This window comes from Poecile atricapillus, chromosome 6 (genome assembly GCF_030490865.1).
Source record: "Poecile atricapillus isolate bPoeAtr1 chromosome 6, bPoeAtr1.hap1, whole genome shotgun sequence".
Classification (NCBI taxonomy): Eukaryota; Metazoa; Chordata; class Aves; order Passeriformes; family Paridae; genus Poecile; species Poecile atricapillus.
The window spans coordinates 15,471,393-15,495,963 of NC_081254.1; the positions used below are offsets into that span (position 1 = coordinate 15,471,393).

At 36.1% G+C, this 24,571-nt stretch overlaps 1 protein-coding gene across 16 annotated transcripts in view; it reads left to right on the forward strand.

Annotated features, from left to right (window-relative positions):
* KCNMA1 (potassium calcium-activated channel subfamily M alpha 1) overlaps window positions 1–24,571 on the forward strand; it is a 439,294-nt gene that overhangs the window by 70,777 nt on the left and 343,946 nt on the right. The window lies entirely within an intron of this gene.

The window sequence follows — 24,571 nt, forward strand, 5'->3', positions numbered from 1 at the left end:
AATTCTAATTTTGTCTTGAATGCTAGTCAATATTGCCAAGACTTCAAGTTTACTGTTTTGTTGTATCTTAGAGTTCATGCAAGATTGATTGTTGTGTGCTGATAAAATATATACAGGCTGCCACCTTCAAGTTTTTTATATTAATCCAGATAAAACTGCTTTTTTACAATACTATACACTGTTGCAAAATCTTAGTGCTCTTAAGGCCTGAGAAGTTACTAAACTCTCAATAAGGGCTTAAATTTGTAATAATTTCTAGTCTGTTTAGCAGGCTGATAGCAAATCTAACTTGAAGCCTCAGTAAGCTCCTCCTTCATTATTCTTGATATGGGCAGTTTTGCTAAGGTTTCTGATATTTTAAGTTCCAGATATATAAATACCTCAATTTTGCACTCTTTTACATCAACTAAGTCAAAGTGATCTTCAGGAAAATGGCATTGAATTAGTTATGTTTAATCAGAACTGAAAGCAGGACCAATTTCTAAGGAAATACTTACAAATTCATGTTTATGTTGATAGTAGGTCTCTAATCTCTTTAGTATATTTGGATCCAAGAGAAATTTGGAACTTTTGTCCATCTTGTCTCTCCCCCAATGTGACTTTTTGTGCAATATCCATAGTAAAAGCAACTTTAATAATACCTAACTTGTCTGTTTCAAATGTTAGTCTAAAAATGAATACCAGGCAACCAAGAAGTGGTATTAGAAACCTTTGCCTTTTATTTCTAATTGGGACAAGAACAGAATTTCTGCCATAAATTACTAGATTTCTTGGCTGGTGGTTTACTTCATCTTTTGCAATAATTTTGGACCTCGGAGTTTCTGCAGCAACATTTTCCAGTACTGTGTGTTTTGGCACTTCCAAGGAGTACAGATGGATTTCTCTGGCACCTGTTGTTGTACATTCTGCCTCAGTAACATCCAGAAGGACTGATGTAACCTACTTGAAAAAAAGTAATGATGGACTGTGTTTTTCATCACATCCTAGCTATCCTTTCATTGTGACCCAAATGTGACTTGGGGAGCAGTGCAGTGGTGTCAGTGCAGGGAGGAGTCTTTTCAGAGAAGGATGAACTTCCACATGGCTGTGCAAACATACTCCTCAGTATGTAATGGAAGATTTCAAGCTCAAGTTCATACCAGGCCCAAATGTTGACTCAGAGACAGGGATCTTCTGTCTCAAACCCCACAAGGGTGCCTGTTACTTCTCTTTTAAGCATTTCTCTAAAGAATCTGCTGTTTAATCTAGAATGGTCTGAAGTTGTTTTTCATTTTTTTCTGGATTGAAGAGATGGGCTGCATTGTTCCTGTCTGATTGCATCTTTTTGGTGCTAAATTTATCTGGTATCTTCAGAAATGTGCACATCTTGCAGACCCAGTTTGATACTGCATTATTGAAGAATTTCTAATTCTTAAAATGGCTCAGACTGTAATGAATAACTTATTTACTACTGTATTAAGACTATCTTTTTCTAAGAGACTTTTCTGTACCTGTTTTTTTTTCTCTTCTCCCTTTTCCTCACTTTTTCTGTAGCAATTACTTGGTGTCTGGCAACCTGCTCAGGAAACTGCTGACTTGAGAGCCCATATGGTGGTCCCCCCTGTCATTTTAATGACACTAGGACCAAAAGCAATTACAGATTCCTCTGTAGGATACTCTTTATCTCCAGTTTCCTTATTCCCTGTCTCATTTTCAAATCAGATCCCACTCCTAGTGCATTTCCAGCCTGGTCAGATGTGTTTTCTTCTATGGTGCTAAGTGTCCTGCAAATGTAGGCTTGCTTTAGAAAGAAAAAAACGGTGGTTGTGAATAATTCTTTATATGTAAGTTGTCAGTGTGATTTCTCAGTTTATTAGAGCATTTTTGGGGTTGATCCTTACAGGAACACTGGATGTAAAAGCCATCCTGGTGAAGGAGTTTGTTGTCCTTCAGCTGCCTTTTCTTCCAGAGACATCTGTCACATGCAGGACATTAAAAATAGCCTAGCGGTTAATAGCCATCTCAAAATAACAGCCCAGAAAGTATTTAGGAAAAAAAAGGAAATGAGAACTAAAATTATATTTCTGAAAAGTGTCACTTAATTACTGATTTATTTTAACTTCTGAAATGATTTCTACTTGGCTGTCTATAACTCTTTTAGCCAAAACCGGTATGTCTAAGCCTGTGGGTATGTTTTTAGGGCTACATCGAGCTGTTGGCACAGAACCACAGCTCTGCAATAACTTGAACATGTTTTAGTGTACCACCAAGAACAATTTTTTCTGTACATGCTAACATTTAAAATGCTATTTTAAATATTTCTTATATACTACTGTCACTTTTGTGATTATTGTTTTTATGCCCATCATGGTAAACTTGAGTATTTAATATGAGGCAACATTGTTCTCTTTAATAACAGAACTGGAAAACCAAAAGTCTGGTTGAAAAATCCAATATCCAGAATTTGAATGATTAGTTTTTCTATTCAATGAAATTTTGCTTAAGAATATTAATAGGAAAAACCCTATTTAGAAATAAGAAAGAAAGGTAATTTGCCTCCATTTGAACAACCTTCCATAGGAAAAAAAGCCTGGTAAGGTTCAGCACCAATTTATTGCAGGACCTGCACAAGCTGCAGTTCCTGGAGTAACTAAAGATGTAGCCATAGCTGTATTTTCATTTGTGACTCTTTTGTAGTGCTTCCTATGCCTAGGGTGAGAGAGGTTAAACTGTATTTTGAGACCATACAACAATCTGTTTATTCAGTCTGTAGCTAATTCTCTAAGGCTGAGACAGCTCTCATCTTGGTGTTGTCTGTATATAAATTTGAAACATCTTGAGAAGACCTATTGTATGAATTTCTTTGAGAAGCAGAGGTAGAAAGTGTATTTTGCATCGGCATTTTTTTTGAAGTAGATTTAATATAAGTGCTACTGTTATTGTGTGTGAGAATATGCTGTGTGTCAGTCACAGAGGAGCTATGTGCTAGGTTGCTGACTGGAAAATATGGTCTTCCTGTACTTCTGCTTGTAGGTGATGGTTTTCCAGTGTTCTAAAGCTCAGATGATGGTCATTTTTAAATACTTTATTGGCATCTGAAATGGAATTTGGTTTTTTTTGGTCCTTTTTTTTTAAATTTTTTTTAGTATACCCATTGAGGGGACCATTAATCTAACAAGGCAAACACAAAAGGATGGAAATACCAGTTAGAAAAGTCATAAAAGTCATGTGGTGGTCACTACTGATGCACTTTGTACTCAGGCAACAGATCCGTTTGTTATCGGTGTGAGGGTTGAGGACAAATTTTTTTCTGAAACAAAAAGCTGAAGTTTTCGGCAATATGATACTGTGATCCCTCTCCCACCTCTCTAACTCTTTGTGTCACTTCTGACATCCCAGCTACTTGGAGTGATTAAAGGGAAGGATGTAGTCACTGTTGATTGATGGTCTCCATTTCTTGCTAAGCGCAAAGCACACAGCCTGCCTGACTCTGTCCTACCTTGTCTCTAGGAAATTAAACAGTGTTAGGAAAGGCCACTTACACCTAATGGATTAGTGTCTGCTTGTTATCACATCCAAAGAAATAGATGTTAAATAGTGTTCCAGATGACAGAAAAAATTCACTTTCGTTTGGGAGTATTTGAGAGTAAGATTTATTGTGATGTTATCTTATGAATACTCTCTAGCAGTCATTTATTATGGACACTAATGGAATGTGAATGTGGGAGTTAGAAAATTGCTTTCTTCTGTCATGAGGTGTAATTAGCTGGCAGAATGGGCAAGGTAAGACCAACAAGCCTCCTTACCAAGAAACCAAAGATATGCTTCATGCCCTGCACTTCAGTCTTCAAATGTGCAGTTCTCATTTAAATGATCCATTTGCTGTGAAAAAATGTTCCTGACTTGGCATTAACAGGAGTGCCTTCTGGTAGACTACCAAATGTATATTGCAAAGGAAAATGCAACTTAACTTGTCCTTTGTGAGAACAAGAAGCTGTACTGTAAAGATCAATCTTGAGGCTCTGTGAAGATCCTTACATTTCCTCATTCCTCAGGTTCTTGGCCTTTCCACAGAGGTTTGCAGCTGAAGTGCCTATTGTTCTCTGTGGTCTGGAGTGATTAGCTGTAGAGATTTATTAACTATCTCAAGCTACTAAATAGCACAGGGTAATCATTATACTGATGATTGAAAGGTTCAAGTCTCCGTCAGTTTATAGCGTGTCCCCTTCAAATGACTCTTTTGTTCAGAAAGATACTGAAAAACCATGTTCTAAGTCTAAAACCAGTTCAGTACAGAAGTTTCCCTGTCCCCTTCCACTTCATTTATAATTCTAACCATTCTCTAAACCCCCAGTCTTTTTATGAGGCTTCTTGTGTATGGCCTGTGTTCATTTATTTGCAATACATGTATATAACTTATAAATAAATATACATATATCAGGGATGCACATTCAGAATTTTAGTCAAGTCACTTACTGGTTTTGTAAACTTCATATTTTCCACCCTAAAGGGAGTTTGGTCAGAGGAGAGGTTATAGTTCTTAACTTGTAAAACTAGAGCTATTTTCAAGAAATAAGGAGTGGGTGAGAATAACTCAATGAGTAAGAAATCATCTCAGCTGAGCTCGTCAAAATGTATATTTACTTCAGTTGGATTTTAATGCACTATATTTCAGTATCCTCTACTTTTAAGACCTGAGGATTAGTGCTGAGGTTCTGGAGCTTTGCCATATGGTGAGATTTCTGCTTTTTGAATTTACTTTATCTCAAGAAGTAAAATTAATCTGTTTGTATCTGTATAAACTAAAGGTTTAAGTTTGGTATTGATATATACAGACTCGTTAGGAGGTTTATTCAATATCCCTAATGCTGCTTTGATGTTTTCTGTCAGTGGATTAAAGACAGGTAACTTATGGAAAATAAGTTGTGCTGTCTGTTCAATGTTTTGTTTTTAGTATTGTTTTGGTGTTCTTCAAAGGAATTTCTGTTCTTGACTTTTAAACTGGATAATCTTCATGGGAAAAATAATCCCTCTGCCTTGAAAATAGATCTCTGCAAAAGTGCAAGATGGTATAGACATAATGGTATCAGTCACCATTAATATGTGCTCTGATTTAAATAATTCTAATCCCAAACAGAGTTGTAGTAGGTTAACAAAAGCTGCTGATACTTCCTCTGCAAGTTAACACAATAAAATTGCCAAACAGAGTAAATATTTCATCTCATTATGATGTGGCTTCAGTTTTATAACTCTAAACCCCTTTTCCTGTAGTTCAGTTGATATAAAATGCTGTACAAAACAACAGCATCTGGACTGTGATGTTGTGGAGTGTGATAGAGGTTTTCAAAAAATAAGATTTTATGGTTTTCAATTGTCCCCCTTATTTAAGCAAAAGCATGGAGCAAAAACTTACACACAGGTTAAATCAGTGAGGAAAAAAACAGTTTAGGAACTGGATGTTTCCCTCATATCCCACTGGACTACAGGCCACGAATTTTTATAAACCCATTGTTTTTGGAGAAGATTTTTATTGATTGTATGTGCTAAGAACAGTATGATGCATGGCTTGGATGTAGCTCTTTTCCAGTAATCTATCTATTTGTTTCTTACTTGTTGGTCAAAATACACTGGCAGTGTTCAGGGCTTTCAGAAAAGGGATAGCATGGTGTGGCCCAGATTCTCCCAGCCTAAATGCCATCTAATTCCACCTAAGTCTTTTTGTCTAATGTTGCTGGCTACATGCCTTTGGAAGCCTGGAGCCAACCAATAAGAACCAACAGGCAATGGGGCCTATTGTGGAATTATATGGGATTAAAACTCTGTAAATCTGAGCCATTGCTGTGCTCTTCTGTTTTTTTCCTGGGTGTACCAAAGAGCATCAGCCTTATCTGGCAGTGGTATACAAACTGTACTGTCCCAGTGAAAATGCTGCTGAGTCTCAGTGTCATTACAACCACAGCTCCAAGCCTGAACTTCTCCATCAGCACCTGAGGATGCTTTTTTAGTTCCTCCTTTGGGAGTGTGGAGAAAGATTTGCTGGACACTTCTAATGGACGTAGGCAGTGTGAGGAAGGATATTGTTTACACATACTTCAACACTAGTTGTTGAAGTGGAAAATACTCTATGTATAACAAATTGTAAGATTCTTTTGCAGGATATCTTCTGAAAAAGAATTGGTAAAATCTACTTTACTTTATTCTGTGGTTCTGTTCTTGAGCATCAGAAAAAAACATGTCCTTCATACTTTGTTATGAGGTGCAAGATGTTTGCAGGAGTAGCTGAGTTGTGGGTGGAGTCTTTTTTTTTTTTCTTTTTTTGCCTTCTCTTGTTGGTTTTGGAATTGTTTTTGGTGTGGAAGTTGTCTTTTGGTTTTGTTTTTTTTTAGGGACCTAGTTTTTGTGGGTTTTTGAGAAGACTATGCAGAAACTACATTTTGATCCCCTTTACAGCATAAACCAGTGAAATGCTATTTTTCTTACTATTAATTTTTAAAATGAGTGCAGAAGTGCACAAACTAGAGACATAAGTGAATCCCCTTATTAGCTTTGTGATAAACTGTGCAGCATAAAAAAAAAAAGATTGTTTTAGCTTCCTACTTCATAAAGCAGTCAAAATCTACTGCATATTCTGACAAGAGCATCTGGAGAGGCAGAGAGGGAGCACCATTTAGGATGGAGAGCAATGTTTGCAAATCTACTTGGTCAAAGTCCAAGGCAACCTGAATTTGAAATTTTGAGTTCAGTATTTTCTCTGCTTTGAGCAGGAGTTTGGACAAGATGATATTTTGAGTTACCTGATAGCCTCGGATGATTCTATAAAATATTTTGTGGATTTAAAAGTTGGTTTTGATATATCATTAATACAATGAAAAAATTAAAAGAGAATAAAATGTAAATCTCTGCTGACTATGTGAATTAAAAAAAACCAAACAAACCCAAAGTGCTTTTTGAGCACTTGGGAAAATTAATTAGATAGAAGCTGAGGGGAGACTAGTTCTGGAAGCTCATCAGAAAAAATCAGACACTTGCCTTTGCTGCTTCTTCCTGATGTCAAATAAAACATCTATTTTGGGAGTAGCTGCAACAAATACCCCATGCAAGAAAAAGTAATTTGAGTTGGGAGACTATTTGCTCTTTATTTACTTTTGGTTGCCATCTATCCATTGACTTGAGTTTTCCCATTCTGTATTAACTTACCTGGAATAAATTGAAGCTGAGCTGGCTTTGTAGGAGCGATTTGGTTGATGGGGCTACCAGGAGGCAGGAACTCTGGGTGCAGTTGGTGTGATCATGGGTGTCTCAGGAAAAAAGACTGAGCGTTTTTCATAATATGTAGAGGTGAAACAGTAGAAGACAAAGGGTAGAAGGTTGTTTTGTGAAGAAAGCTCAGAAAAACCAAGATTGTTTTCCTAAACGCTTAGTCTTGATGAAATAAGCATTTCATACAAAGATGTCTGTAGAAATGGATTCTCATGATCATCTGGTACCATCTTTGGTGGGATTTTAGGTAAGAGGATAATTTTTTTATGTCTGGAGTTTTGAGGGATAGACTTGCAGGATTAAATCTGGATATATTCTAGCAGAAGTTTGTTTCCTGGTTACAATGTTTTGGCTCTAATAAGAATATAACGCTTGCTGGCTTACTACTTTGTGAGTATTCATGCTTAGTATCTTAAGCTTTGTGACTGTTCTGATATTCTGTATCTTAAAGAAGTCTTCTCCAGTTCCTAGGCCCTTCACTGTGCCTCACAGCATGGAAATTTGGAAGACAAAGTAGAAGCAAGTGAAAGGCCTATTAAAGTTCAGATCGTTATGTTATGAAAAATTTAACAATGGCTTATCAAAAATTTAATTCAGTCTGATGAATGAACTGCACAAATCTAGAATGAATTCTTTGCTTTGATTAAATAAAATGGGGGGACTTAAGAATTCATTCCAGTGCTTTAGGATAAAGTGCTTTTGGACTGTCATAATAAATGCAGAGTTCTGTCTTTCTGATGTAAGGTATTGAGGACATGCATGTTCTTCCTCTCTTTCTTGGATCAGATCAATTTAAATTAGAGCTGAAATCTTTCAGTGGAGGTCATTGTTACTATTCCTGTTTTCACTAGTAGTATATGGAAAAAAATTGCGTCACTTGGGGATGGACTATTACATACAATTTAAAAGTATTTTCATTTAAGAATATGTGCTATCAAATTATGGAATATTTTAAAATTCAACAATTGGTGCAATTATTTTGTATATGGCTGTGGGTGTATTTGATATTAAGATAGCAGACTGCTAATTGAGGTGGAGATAATTTCATGGCAGTGGTGCATAATAGCTGTATGAAGTGCATCGTCAGTCCTTTAAAGTGTAACAGTGCAGTGGAATGATAAAGCTGAGGATAGGTATCCACCTTAAAAGGATTATTGCTTTGTAGTGTATGTAAACAATTGAATACAGATATTTAAAAAGTTTCATCTAATTATTTCATCATTAGCTTAAATCTAGCATATGACTTCAGAGAATATTTAACCAAGCATAGGTTTTAGAATGACCTGTATGGAATGGCTTGTTGCTGTTCATTGAGTTTCATTTGAAAGCTGTCAGAACTATAACTGTTGCTGGTAGAAATCACTTTCTCAGTCCTTCTATATGTATTTTTCATAGGCTGAGGTACATTTGAAAACTGCTGAGAGCTAAATCTAGTTCACCCATATAGGCTTATTAGATAACAGTTCTGCAGGTAATGTGGTAAAAGTAGACTAAAACTTACTGTCAGCTTTCTGGTATTGGCTTACTTGGGATAGGACTGTTATCATCTTGTCTGACATGTTTTATCACTTTGGAAATTGCTTACATCACAGAGGGGGAAAGCAGCAGTGCTGCTGAGGTAACATACCCAACTGCTTTAAAAGGAGATAATGGATGGTAGAACAGGTACTAGAGGCAATTGAAAGTCTGGGCTCCTTGAGGCAGCTTGGCTGCATGTTTTACTGCTGCCTGATCCTGTGAATTTGTCTGATATGTCCAGTTACCAGTTCCATCTGCTTAGTAGTTAACTGAAATAACGTTGTGGGGTGTTTTCTTTGGTTTTGCTTCATTTTTCATGAAGATCACAAAGAAACATAAAGTAAAACCTTTTCAGCCCTATGGATATTGCCATCTCTGTCCAGTTTGTTCTTCTGTAATACAAGTAAGGGTTTCTGAATGCCCACTGCTTCTAGTGAATAAAAAAGGAAGGTAAAGATTCTTGTAGCACTTTATGGCCTTTCCATTCTGAACTGCAAACTTTTGAATTTTTTAGTGGCTAATGGCACTGGTCTCCTTTGGAGGATGATGTCTATTAACTGCCAATTAATTAAGCAGTATGCTTTACACCACGTGATTCCAACAAGTTCAGGATTCTAGATTATTTCATTTAGTCTTGCTGTCACCAGAACCCTGTTTTGTCATCCATGGCAGCAAATGAGTTTCCCTCCTTGCTAAAGGGAACCCTGACATACTAAAGTAATCACTGGATTACTAATATGCCAAATAAAAATTAAGCTTTTCAATAAATCACAGTAAATAACAGTAGGGTAAAAGAAAAATGTGTATCAGCACTTGGAGTGGGATGATGATCAAGGCTTACAGAGGAAAAGATTGCTCCTTGGAAATAGCAGCATCTGTGGAATGAAATGGGATCAGAAAGGTGAATCAAGTGGCCTTCAGTATCTGGAGGCAAGGGTTTAGGATTAGGGAGCAGACAAGCACTGGAAATCTAATGAGAAAAAGTTCCTGCTGGATGAGAAATACTGATGACAACAGCTGAGTTCAATGCCAGTGAAATTACTTCTCTTTGAGTTCATAATATGCATTATTTTTTAGCATATCGCTGTACCTCTTAAAGTGTGATTAAAGTAATTAATAAAAAAAAAATGTATACTTGTATGGGTTGCAGTAATTGCAGTATGTATCTATAGGCTGCCAGCTCTGAGTGACATAAATGAGCTTTTCTGCTGAGTGTTGTTGGCAATAAGCTCTCAGTGTACCTTCAGTACCTCTGATCTAGTTCCAAGAGATTTTTCTGTACAATACAAAGGGTGTTTCTTCTTTAGGACTTAACTTGATGAGCAATCTGCAAATGGCAGGAAAAGCATTTTGTGTTTCCAACAGAAAATTTTAATTTAGAAAAAGCAAGGCCATGGATTTCACAGGCTGACTTTGGGATGCCCATTGTTTGATCTTGATCTGCCACTCCAGACAGCAGTTCTTCTACATTTGGTAGTGAAAATTTAGAACATAGAAAGATTTTAGGAATTTTTAATGATTTTTTTCCTTCCTTCCTCACTCATCTCTCAAATTCTGCATCTTTTAGATCAGTGTGGAAGTTTCAGTATTAATATGCTGGTTCTGGATTTTTTGACAGCTCATAGGATCTGCATAGGGAGAGCAGAGGTGAGAGGCTCCAAATGTCTACAGCAATATTTAAATATAGGAAAAATACAACCATTAAAAACCTATAGATTTTAGTATGTACTGGATAGAAAGTGATTAAAAAAAGGACAAAAACAATAAGAATTTTAAGTGGTATTTGTATAAGAAAACTTATGACAGAATTCCTACAAATCAAATGTCGTTTGACGGCTATTTTGGAAGTTTTTTGATTGTAGCAGTCACACTTTGCAATCTACATGTGTCCATAGTAATTTGAATTATGATCTTAGGAGAATAATTCCAGTTATGTCCCTTGCCAGAGACAAATTACTCTGTGAGATGAGTTATTTTGCTTGACAGCAGCTCACTTCAACCCCATACCTAAAGACATAATTTGAGACTTCTGATCTAAATTGAATCCTTAATAGCTTGTCACACTTACTATAAATAAATCTCCTTAAAGGCCAGCTAATGTAATTATTTTAATTAGGAAATAGTTTTAGTATGATTGCACTCCCTTGTTCTATTAATTGCTCATCACTGGCAGATCTGACTGCATTTTTCCATAGTCCTTAATACTGTCACTTTTCCCCTTTTCTCTTGTTGTTCTGTCTGTATGAGCTACCTTCTCAGAGTTACAGACAAGTGGAAGTTCTGAACTTGTTGCCGTCTTGGCTGCGTAGAATTTTCTTTATTTTCTACTTTTGTTTAGACTTTGTGTCTTAGCAGCGGATTTTCAGCTGCTGGTTTCTTTCTTACCAGCTTCTTACTCCTTTATCATTGTCTCTTGTGCTCACAATTTTGATCAGAAAAATAGGAAAAAAAACCCCCTTTTTCACTGTGCCTTAAACATTTGTTCCTGCTCCTCAGGTGGGCCTGCCTTGTGTGCTTCCCCTTTGTAATTCTGTTTGCTTCCCCTTTGTAATTCTGTGTGCTTCCCCTTTGTAATTCTTGGTCATCTCAGCGGAGCTCATGGGATGGGCTGCTCCTCACCCTCTGCTTCAGGAACTGTGCCTGAACCTCTAAAGGGTTATTTTTACAGTGTCTTTTGTTCATGCTGTACTATTGCCTTGTGTACTGGCAAACTTTGTCAAAGTTTATTAGTTAAGCAATTGGCAAGAAAGTAACAAGTGTAGATAGTAGTCAGCACTCTGGTTTCTGTCCTGAAGGTCCGTACGGGTTTCTGTTTGATATTTTGGAAGAAAGGGTTCAGTTGGTTTCCTGCTTGCTTCTGATCCCCTTGCTCTTTCTAGAGGCAGTCCTCATATTGCTGGAATACTTTTCCTCAAGCTCTGCTTATTTGAATTTATTTTAAATTAAGGTAATTAATGCTAGTAAATTATGTATTGGGAAGGAGGGGTGGGGGGCAGGGCATGAAGGTGACCCAATTCTGGGAAGGCAGAATCTGAAAATAACCTTAAGGCTTTAAGAAGGAAAAGTTTAATCAGTTTTTATAATTAATGAATGTTCATGCTCCAGCAATATTTCCCACAGGATACTTAGAATTTCAGATTTTAGAGCTCTGTTTGCATCTTGTATAAGAGTTATATGCTTGCTGTGCTTTTTGTTTAACGCCTGTGAAAAAGAAATTTCAGCATCTGAGAAGACGTGAAAATCTTTGGGGTGTGTATAAAAATACGAGCACACACTAAAGGGTAGAAAGCAATTGGGTTCTGGTGTTTATTTGTGTATTATTGTTATCATTTCTCATGTGCTGTGTAGTCTCTGCAGAGAAGTGCTGAAAGAGCTCACTGCCTGACCTCTGTGCTCCAGAGCTTTTCCCTCTTAGTGGAACATTGAATGAAATTAGTACCGGAGGATGAAAGCTTGTTTTCTTGTTCTGTTACTAGGAAAAGCCCAAACCACTAAAGATGTGTGCATAGGGATCTTGAAAGGTGAAGATGGAAGATTTACCGATTTTACGAGAAGAAAACTAAATTTTCAGAGCAGCTCAGTTGGTTTAACTCAAAATGGTGTTAGTAGTAAAGCAGACCATAAAGTCTGTAGTTATTGACTTTTAATTTTTTACTTCTACAAGACTTATCCTGAGCTACTTAAAAATGTTTGAGGCTGTGGACCAAAGAGGTAAAAGTGAATGGAACTCCAGAGTGAGGAAGATGGGTCATACTGAGCAGCATTTACTTGCTGGGTCATACTCATCAGTGCTTTTTGTGTGAACTTCCATGTCTAAATTTTCTTGAACTATGCAACCCAAATATTATTTGACTGAAACTTGATTACAGTATTTCCTGCTTGTCTGATTTTCCAGCCTACTGGAGTTTGAGAGTGAATTATGTTTGAAATAGTCCCTGCTGTTTGATATCTCTGAAGGAAGTATTTTTCCCCAATCATACATCTCTGTTACTTACACAGTTTAAGTGGTTTTTCAGCTTTTAGTGTTATTTAATTTTATTCTTGTAGAAAGAAAAACATGAGAGATGAGAAAGTCTGATTGTTACAGTATGGTATTGGACACAATGGACCTCAGTTAAACCTCTGGGGTGTCACAGGCTTCTTGACTGGCACTGGGGGAATCCTGATGGGTTGGTGGCTCCTTTGGAACTGAGTGATTCTGTGGTCCTGCAGTTCTGTAAAGAAAAAGCAGTGAAGAACTTTCGAGTCACGCTGTAGCAGAGGCCTTCCTAATGGTCTCCAGAAAAAGAGTTTATCTGATATTTGGACAAGTAATTGATAATGGAAACACTGCTTCCAATTTGCTCCTGCAAATAGTTATCTGATAACAACTCCTTAGAACAAGATAATTTGCATCCACAGTAGATGCATGAATGGCATTTGTACAGGAGATTTTTTTATATCTCTGATGTGAAATGTAAACTTGAATAAAGCTCTTCATCTCCTTTTAACAGTCAACTGTCCTTTGGAAGTCTTTCTAGAGTGATTTTGTTAAGTTTGAAAGATGATGTCAATTACTACCAAGATGCTTCTTGAGGACGTGTTATCTCCCTCGGTGGTTTTTTTTTTCTTTTTTGGTGTAATTTAAATCACTGATAAGTTTTATCTGGGTTACTACATCATGATGCTTTATATTCCCATTCTCTCCTTGACTGGCAGCTAAAGATAAGATTGATGACAAAGATACTGAGTGGCTGGCAGTAAGGATGCAGTGATAACTGTGTTGTCAGAAGCCAGAACTGAGGAAGGAACCCAATTCACTCACTGATTCACTGTGGCCAAATCTGGACACAGCTAAACTAACTTAAAAGGAAGGGTGAGGGAGTGAATTTTCTTTCAAATGAGCCTGAAAATGATGGAAACATTGTTAATAATGCATAGTTTAAGGTTTGTTTATCTTTCTTGCATTTTTTAATCAATATGCTGTAATCAAGGACTAGTATGATGAGTGGTTTGGAAATCCTCAAATGTAGAGAAGTTTCTGAAAGCTAGATCTGTGCCAGGAGGGGATAAATATTGATCAGACAATATATGTTATTTTGTGGTTACTTGAATTTCATATACTACAGGAAGAAAAAAAAAAAATCTAAGGCTTGGCCTTATTCTTCTTTTATTACCAGTAACCGTCTCTTGCCTTTACTAAAATATACAGTCTATGCTTCTGGCTTTTTTTATTTCATAATTAGATTTTTTTTGTTGCTTGATTGATTTTTTGTTTTTTGCTGTTAATGAATGGCTTCAATGAAGTGCTCCACAAGAGGAGAAGTCTGAATTAAGAAGTGACCCAATACCTGAACAGTTTCATAACAGTCCATTTTTTCTGTCTCCTGTATGTGGTTTGGGAAAACATTGCATCGCTGAGTGTGATGTGAGGATGGGAAGGAGCTGCATTCCTGACAGTGGTGCTGATGGCTGGCAGCCTGCCAGTGGCCATCCCTGGCCAGGGATTTCCACGTGTTAGCAGGATGCAGCCTCTCTCCACCAGTCCTTCTGGGGACATTGCCAATATATTTTGATTGCTTTGCTCTTTTTTCCTTATTTCATTTCCTTTTCTGATGTTCTTTTTTACCTCCCGTCTCGGTACTGTAATGATGACAGTGTGATAACTTTTGTGAAGAATGATTTTAGGAAAGTCTCAGTGCAGGAGCAAGTCAGTAACCATTCATGCTGAGCCAGATTTGCAAACTGAAATATGGGCAGAGAATCAGTATTTTCTTGTTCAGCAAGTCTGTATCTTATCACATATTCAATTACAAAGCAATTGCTTTTCTTTGGTATTACTAACCTCTAAAAGTACTTGGTAAACTCCCCTTTTGCTAAAGAGAATGTGAAACATTAATGTATGAAAAATAAGCTTTTTTTATAACTTCCAAATTATTATTGGAGGCCTTTTGGGATGAGGATGCTAGAGCATACCATGCCTATTACACATTTTCAGGATTTATCCTGGTTGTCATGATTTTGTTTCTTGTAATACTTAAATATACTAAAAATACTTGAGTCATGTCTATGTTTTTAAATACTCCATATGAAGTAAAATAAAACTTTGGAGTCCTTTGATTTTTTCCTAGTGGAATGTTAAACTTCAGAAAAAATGAATCTGAAACAGCTTTACTGAGTCTGCTAGCAAGTAACTGAAAGAATTGTTATGATCCCTAAAGAACTGATGTACTAAACTGAATTGTGGTTTGTGGTGATATTAGGAGACTAGAACTGATAATGAGAAGAAAGAAAGGTTGGGAAAAATAAAGCTGATTCTTAGGGGCGGGTATTATCTCATTTTTATCAGTACCAAATTAAACTTACCAATTGCTCCCTATTTGCTACTATGTTTAGCAAAATGTGCTTCTGCATTATCCCTTGGAACATAGTTTCTACCCCAGTCACTCTATGAAAAGAAAGCAAAAGACACAAAATCTCTCTGTGGACATTGTACTTTCATTTACTTACTTCCACTGTTATGTCTTCTGTGAGGAGCAGCTTCTGTTCCACTCCAGGCTGGTCAGAATCCTTCCTGCTAGCTGGAGTTTCACAACCTCCTTCACTGTAGCTACATTGGGTGGTTGGGAAAAAATTGATTATGTTGTCTTCTTTTAAGATTAATGGCAAAACTCCAAGTCAGTTTTGTCTTTGAGCTCAGTCTCCAGGCATGCTTTTCACATAAAAACTGTGTCTAATGGGACATTGGTGAGAAGGCAAGATAAGCTGAACTTGGTGGTTTTAAGGGTGCCACTGTAAGGAATTCTCAATATCTTTCATCATCCTGGCATCTTTGATATACTAAGCTTTTGAAACACTGTTTTCATGCGATTTTCACTTTGGTGTATTGGAAGTTGTTTCTTAACACTAAGAGTAGCCTTGGTTCCATTTATTTCCCATAACTGATCTCCTGCAAGTCAAAATTACTGTTTAAGTTTATTTGGAGATATTAAGCGTCAGCAATCTTTAGGTGTTACTGCCTGAAAATGTCGACTGTTGCTGGAGAACTCGTTAACCTTCTCTGGCTATAAATGGCTCAGCATTAAAAATCTGAACATAGACATCAGAGGACTTGGCCATTATGAAGTTACATATCAATTCCTGCATGGAGGTGTAATAAAATAAATCTAGTTTAATATGCAAAGTGAAAGTACTGGAGCAATGCAAGTGACAATTTTGATTAAAACTACTTATTTACAGCAGAATTAATTTCAAGTATTGTTTTGTTTAGACTCTGAAGGGAGCTCATCCCATTTCTCTAACTTCTCATAACTTCCATTGCTTCCTTTAATCCTCATAAAATCTAGACTGTTGTGTACTTCCTCTGTGCTCAGTGACTTGAAAAGTAATTTTCAATATCAATGTATAATTATTATTTTTAAAATTAGATACAGCTAATCTGTGTAAGTAAATGATGAATATCATGCTAACACTGATAGCACATGGCATAAAAACCTGTTAAGCCTACCAATGCTGAGAACTTAATGCCTGAATTTGCCCCTTTCTGTAGTAATAAATTATAGTTGTAGTAATAAATTAGTTGACCTGAGATTTAGTGAATTGTTCTCAGTTCCATGTGAATTTTAATGGAATTAAGAAATCAAAATACCTCTTTCTTTGAACATAATCAATGCAATTATTCCTATGTAAAAGACCTGAATGAATAAAATGCATTAAATCAGAAAGTTTGTGTATTTATCCAATTGTATTATAGCTTCTCAGTTTTCTGGAAAAGTTCATGTACTAGAGCTTTGATTAGCAAGTGAAGCTACTTCTGTCTAGCAGACAGGTAGCACGTCACAAAAGCAATCCACCTGTGGCTAAGAATTACATAGAAATGGAATACAGGAGTTGCTGATGAGCTGAGGAGTACAAAAATGTGGATATAGTCATGGATCCGTCTACATGGGGTGCTCAGTGGAAAGGCAATATTCCACATCCGTTCTTGTTCCTGTGCAGGAATAGTTTTGCAGGAATCTGTTTTCATGAAATTCCTTGATGAATTTAGGCTGAGGGGATAAGGAGGGAGAGAACAGTGAAATATTGAGTACTTGCCATTTGAGCTCTTACTTGAACAACAAGTGAGTCTCTAAAAATTCACATTTCTCTGTTGTGAATCCTAATTTGTCTCTGCTGGATGTTTGCCGCTTTGGATGGCACTCTGGAGAGTGCCAGTCATATCACCAGGTGCCTCTAATTGGATTAGACGGTTCCACTCCTAGCCCTTTGCTAAGGAAGATTTATCCTGGCTGCCATTTCAGAATATAATTTCTAACTATTTTTATATTTAGATCGGATGAAAGCTGTGAGATACCTGCAAAATGGAAGGGGCTTTGTTCCTGTCTCTCTTGAAATATTTATATGGAAGAAAAAATGTTTTTTAGAGCTTCTGAATCACAGGAGCCAAGAGCTCAGTTGGATGCCAATTAAATCTCTCCTTACTTGCTTTCCTGTTTTCCATTTGCCCTTATTGATGTGGACAATGCAGATCCACATGCTGCTTGGTGAATAAGCACTGTTATTTTATTTATTGTGACATGTACTTAATTTATTCTGTACTTAGAAGTATTAGAGCAACCAGAAGTATTAGAGTGACCAGAAATTAATTTCTGTGAAATTTGTGATTGCATTTTTTAGCGTGAATGTTTTCACTGCTGCTAATAATATTTTTTCTCTCTTTTAATATGTGAAATTAACCTGTAATTCTGGGTTAATGCCCATGCTTAGGAATTCATCGGTGTTTCATTTATCACTTCATACGCTTGTGTACTACTTCAGGATTTCAGAAATCCCAATTACATTTCTAACTATCGAGCTGCTATGGTGCACATTTACTCTGCGTAAGTGTTGTAGAATTTTTCCTTTAGGCGTAGCCTAGAATAAATTTTTTTCATTTATATCATCCTTCAAAATGCTAGGAAGGGTTATTTCTGTATTCTGTTTTGTAACAGAATTGCTAGGCTAGTTTTGAAAGACTAATTCTCCTTCGTCCACTAAGAAAACTGTTTCATCTTAGGTCCCCATATCGCACTGCCAGAATGTCTTCCATGATTTCTTAATTTTGCCTTATGACTTTATGAAATCTTTAGATACTTGAGGCAAATCAACTGCAAACATAAATTCATGATCTTTTCCTCTTACTTCCTAAGTCATTCTTTCAGCCACTTGATGGCTTTGAACATTTTTTTTCCTGACAGTCTTTTCTTTCACCCAAGAGAGGTGAAATAAATATTTGTAATTTAAAAGAAGCAAAAGTGAAACAAACTAACACCCCCCACCCACAAAAAGGCTCATAATTGATTAACAGTTTCCTAAGGTGCTGGAACTATTTTTCCCCCAGAAGGTACATGCTTAGCTATTTTCATTTCTGGAAAGTATCTGGACTACTTAAGGCATTACCAATTGAAATCTCATAACTTTAATATGAACCATTCATGGTAATTGTTTCTACAACTTCAGCTAATATTGATTCTGTAGCAATCAAATAGTGGAGCTCTGTAACTGACCAAGGCTATAATCTTGGAAAGTCCCTGAAGTTTAGTTTTATTATCTTCAAATTTTATCTGATAACGAGGTAATCTTAGCTAAAAAAATCCCGAAGTTTTTCATTCCTTGGAACAGACAAAGCAGTAATGATGCTGTCAAACATTTGAGTGTCCTTCACCCAGCCTTAGTTTTGAGCTGCATTCTGGTCAGATTCAGTCTCTGTGCAGTGTCAGTTTTACCTGGCAGTAAAATAACTCCACCTCTGAAGAAACAGGAAATTTCCTCTGCTGGAAACAGCTGGGAAATGCTCTAGAGCTTGGAAGCAAGGTCCTTCTGATACATTGATAAATGCTGACTGTTTTAAACTGGAAAACTCCTTAAACATAGTTCTGTTGTGACAAAGACAGTTGTGACTTGTGTAAGCTGATGTATTTACACACGTGGAGTAAAATTCTCGTGAAGCTAGTGCAGTTGCTGGATTTATATGTGTTAAATGCAAAAATTATGTTGCATGTTTTCCTAGTAATTATTTCTAAAATTAAAAAAAGGCTTTGTTTGAGGGTCTTATGTTGATTGCTAGAAATCCTGAAATAAGGATTTATTTTTCTTCCAGTGGAGAGCAAGCTTATGCTAGAAAAATAAGCAGGGGGAAAATCCCCCTCAAACTCCTAGGGTGTTGAATCTCATGAACAGATTTTTATAACATTCCACCTCTATATTATTCTCCATTTTGCTCAAGACTTCTGATCCAAAATGTAAAGCTTTTTTGTTAATTTGTTTGTGAAACAAGAAGAATGCATGCCATCTTGATCCTTTTGGGGAGGGCAATTGCCAGAAGCAAACTGTGTTCTAAATCAAATATTAGTCTGTGAGAACACATGGTGGAAGCTGGGTGTGTGAAGTTGGGTGTGAGTGGGTTTTTTGGTAGGTTTTTATTTTTAGCCTGTCTGGCAGCAGCTCTCAGCCATCCTTCAGAGAGCTTTGTTTAGAAATAATGGCAAAAAGTATTTCGTAAGCTACCAAATTTGAAAAGCCAGTAAGTGCTAAATGGCATTTTTGTTTTGTGATGGCTGACCCATATAACATGGTGTGGTTTGTCTTTGGTTCTGCCACTTTTTAAAATATGCTTTAAATGTTCCTTAATGAAGCCTCATCAAAAAGAGTTTTACATGTTGCGTTTCTGAATTGAGTGTTAATTTACATGTTTGAAGTATGAAAAACAATAATGTAAGTTTTTGTTTCTGTTGTGCTCTGTAAATTAAGCTGCATTTACAGTGAAAGGGACATAATAGTTTACATTTTTTTCATACCCAGGCATGTTTTTTGGCTACTTGACATAAATTAAGATAATGACAAGAACATGGGCAAAGTTAACTGTAGATGATGCCATGCTTGAACTTTTCATCATAGCAAAGTGGCTATGAATTATTATTTTTTTAATTTCCTTTACATACTTAGGAAACAAATCCTAAACCTCCAACTGACAAGTATTACTCATTACAAGCTCTTCTGGGGAAAGCTGTGACTGAAGATGTGGCAACTTGCCCCTGCTGCTGGAATGTAGCTGTGTGGTTACCAGAAAAGTGCTCTAATCTTTATTAGCATCCTTTCTTTTTTTTTTTTTTTTTTTTTTTTAATTAGGGTATTTCTAGCAAGTAGAACCATATATTTTTATTCTTAGTCAGAAACCTGTCTATACTATGAATTTCATCTTGCATCTCTTGTGCTTAAGTTGGCTTTTTTTTAAGCCAGTCATACAGAATAAAAAAAAAAAAAGAAAAAAAAGAAGAATTGTAGTTCCTATTTGTTCCTTGAAATAATGTTTCCTTGGGTTGAAGCCACAAAAGAATGAAAACTGAATGGATAGACAAAACCAGAATTACATGAATGAGATTACATGCCTGACCTAGTTTTCATAGACAGCACAGGCTTGAATGACTGCAGTAGCAGCATTAGGAAGATATATTAAAATGTGTAGATACTATTTGATTTTTTAATTATTTTACTATATTTTAGGGTTACAACTACAGAAATAATATAATGTTGTTCAGTTTATTTATTTTATATGGAAGTTAATAATTTTTAATATAAATTTATCAAATAGTCTTCTTGCTTCATTTAAACATGTTGAGAGCCAGGTTTAAGAATGAGACACAGCTACATCTGTTAATAAATTCTACAAGCAAGGACTACTCTCCTTAATGTTACCTGTGAAGAATGAATTATCATTTCATGCCCAGCTAGACTGGGATGGACAGTATCTCAAAGGGAAGTAGTAAAAGAATCCCAAACATCAAACAAATGGTGTTATTATTTTTTTTAAATTAAGATAATTGAGGCCAGGTTTATAGACCTGTTTGAATTTACTTTACTCACTTGATTTGTAAAGACTGCTGTATATGAAAAACCAGAGATACTTCTGTATGTGTTTATTTTTTATTTCTTTTAAAATTTTATTGGCATTACTCCTCATTTACTCTACTATTACCACACATACAATAATGTTCTAGAAAATATATGTAACGCCAGAAAGCTAAACTTGAATAAACTGAAAACTGGGACATATCTTTGGCAAATAATGATGTGGTTTGAGGACATTTTATCTTTTTTTTTTGATGACTGTTGGAAGAACAGAGCTAATATAAGGGATAATAATTTGCAATTATAATTCCCAGAGCTGCTAAAGTGAACCTTTATGTTAGGAGTTGTTCCAGAGCCATATAGCATCTGAGCCAGGAAAAGAACTTTGTTGTATCATTAGACTTCTATGCCTTTGTGTGGGAAATGAAATTTCAAATGTTTTCAATACACATGTATGTGCATTGTGTAAGTGGCACCTTTTAAAGATCTGAACTCTTTGACATAAAAAAAAAGAGAAGCAAGTAGTGGACTATTCTATTACTCTAACTAATAGAAAGTTCCAGCTTTCTATGATAATTTTGCTAATAAAGAGTGTAGAAGAGCAAAATCTGGATGAAGCAATGTGCTGGTGAATGGGGAATGTTTGGATGTGAATTACTTGTCAGTTGTGATGATTTTCTTCCTTGAATGGATTTACAATTTCTGAGGCTATCGCTTTGTGTGTTTTGTGGTTTTAAAACTCTTTCAGTTCGTGAAGGACAGGTATTATATACAATTACAGCTTTAAATTGTGTTGGTTTTCACAGCCCTGATTGTACTTGGAGATCCCAAACACAGTTGGCTCAAATTGCGTTTGATAGTTTTTGAGTTTAGGAAAGAAAAATCAAACACTGCCTGCTGTGTAGCATGGGACATTTGTCTTGCCAATGCCAACTGAAATTCTACGTGGAATTTATTTGTCCATGTGTTCTTTGGCTTCTTGTTGTAGTCTTTGAATTGTATTTCTCTGCTGCATGGTTTATTTTTTTTTAAATTTTTTTAAATTTTTTTTGGGTGATTTTTTTGAGCATCCCGAATACATTATTTTAAATCGTCTACTAATTTTAGAGAATGCTGTGTTCATACTTAGTTAAAAGCTTTGAGGCTGGCACTTACCCTACTGGATGACAGAAAGGAATTTCAAAAGGATCATATTATACTCTTGTTTTTTGCTTTTATATAGATTAATAGACATTTTCTAAGGGATTGTAATTTATTTTCTGAAATGTGACAGAAGGCAGTTCTTAGGCTTCAGCTGTGTTTTCCATCAAACAGGACTTTCCTGGAAATCCCACAGAAAGAATTAGAATTCCAAAAAGAACAGCTGAGAAAAGTTACCTTACCTAAACCTATTTCTGGGAAAACCTCTATAGAGAACAGCAGCTTTACAGACTGATAGTGTTTAAGTAACCAAGGATTTGGAATTGGTTAGTTTCTTCGGAATGGTTACTTGGTGCATTAGATAGCTGAGAAACCACTGCAGTTGCCTTTTGATTTATCCTCAAGCATACTGAAAAGAAAGGAAGGCATTAAGTCGAATTCTCTTGATTGTATTCTGTGCAATCTTCTAACCAATCCCATTTTTTAAATATAGCACATCTTATTGCAATTTCGGTAGTTTCCTGTCTTGGAACCCAACACTTGAATTCATGATTGCCCTAAAGTCAGTGTCTTTGGGAAATGTCTGAACTCCCTTGTGTTCCTGTTTTTTTGTTGCTAAAACAGGAATAATGCATATCTGAGAGGAATCTCTGACTTCTTATTTATTTAGTTTTCATATCCTTACCTGAGCACGGTGCAGAAGGCAGTTGTACACTGTGATTAGCACATGTTATTTGGTGGGAAGCAGTAAACATGCCAGGAGAATGTTTGAATGCAGGTTTCTGTAGGTTTCTTGATTCCATGTATTATTTGTGCAGAATTGTAGATAAAGGGTGTATTTTGGTTCATCTTTCTCTCGGAGGTTTCAAGCTTGTGAGTTTTCAGATTATGTAATGTTAAGAGCTCTTTCATCTTTTCATCAGAGAATTGCCATAGGGACATCGTTTTACCTTTTGGTTCTATGTGGATGCATCAGAATTTTGTCTTGCAATTAAAATCGATTCTGATTTTTCAGAAAGTAAACCATATAACATGATAAAAAAGGTATAAAAGTCTGATGTGCAAGAAGGGGAGTATTATCTTCATGATAGCCCAGCCAGTTTGAATGTGCAAGGCCAAGTCTTTTAATACCTCATCTTTCTTTATCTTCCTTATGTATATGTAAGGATGGTATTTTCACACAGTATATCTAGCTTTTATTTTTTTTGTAGACAGAAACAGGCTTTGAATTTGGGAAAGCAGTATACCTGTTTTTTGCTTCAGACTTCCACCTTCTCCTCCATCATGTTTATGTTAGAATTCTTGTAAGGAAACTTCATGTACAGAATCCCAGGACAATAGTATTCATTCATTTCTTCTGGTGAATTTCATAATTAAAATGCAGTACAGCAGTTTATAGTGTGCAGTAAAGTGTTCTGTTTATGTCGAAGACTATATTGTTATGACTTAGCCCTTAAAATAAGAGCCAGTTGTGCTATGCATTATTAGGCAGTATTAGCTCCATGAGTGCATCAGAACCTATAGAGAGCTCTGAAAATGAGAAATAAAAATTACAGTAAACCATATCAATCTATGGAGTGTAAAGAGTGTTTGCTAAACTGTCCTTTTCTGTCACTCAGAATTTTCCTTCAACTTGTGCTTTATATGGTGAAATCGTACTAACTTGACTTCCATGAAGGAATGATTTTTGGGTTTGGGAAGTTCAAATGTCAGAATATTGGAGGGACAAATGGGAAGAGGTGGGATTTAAGTGATCTCCCCCACCCCCAAATCTCCATAAAGACAGCTGAAATGTTGAATTATTACAGTTTGACATAAAAATAGCTCTGGTTGCTAGGCAATGATGAAGATTTGTTCTATAGGAAACCAGATTTGTGTTGCCCAGGATCTAAAATTGTGTGCCTGTCGTGAGTGTGTTTGTTTCTATATATGTATGAATGCATGCATGTATATGTGTATATACATACATATATGCTTGCTAAATTCACAAATTAGTATGAACTTGCAAGTTTGCATGCACTAGTGGGTAGGGTTTTTTTTTTCCACGTCTTAGATTTCATGTAAGCATAGCAAAGACTTGTTCCAAGCCCTCTCATTCTTGACATGACTGGAGTGCCTCAGTTCTCCCAATTTTCGTTTCTCATTTCGCATGTCCTGTTTACTCTAGCTATTAGATATGCTCCTTAATTATGCAGAAAGCTCTTCTCCTTAAGAATAAAACAACCTGAAAAAAAAAACCCAAGGGAAAAATGAAGGGGAGGCATTTCCATTTTAAAAATACTGGAATGAGAAGTTACAGGTTCTTTGACACCGAAAATATTGGAAGGTAGTTCCTTGTATAAAGGTGATGTAAGAACATAGAATCATATTACAAAATGGAAATACAAATACTGTGGAGATATTTCAGTGAAGATAAAAATGTATTTGAATTAAACCAGTAGGTTTTATCTCCATAGACTTGCTGTTTGGTTTCGTGTCATTTTTTCTTGATTTCATAACAATTCATTTTTTATTATTGTTGTTGTCTGATCCACTATTTTGTAATTTTCATGGATTTGATAATTTCAATATGTTTTGCCTCCTCTGACTTCTTTTACAGGTAACATTAGAAACTCTACTTTGACTTCCCTGTGTTCTAACAATGCCGGGACCAGCCTGTAGTTTTAGTTTTCTCAGCCACCCTCTTAGATTGTCCTGTAGAGCTGTATCTTCATCTCAGGCAGTCCTTAGAGCCAGGTAGGTCTAAATTAACTACAGTAGCAATACTTGCTGCTCCTAGAAGGAGTCTGAATCTCAGCCTTAATTGGCA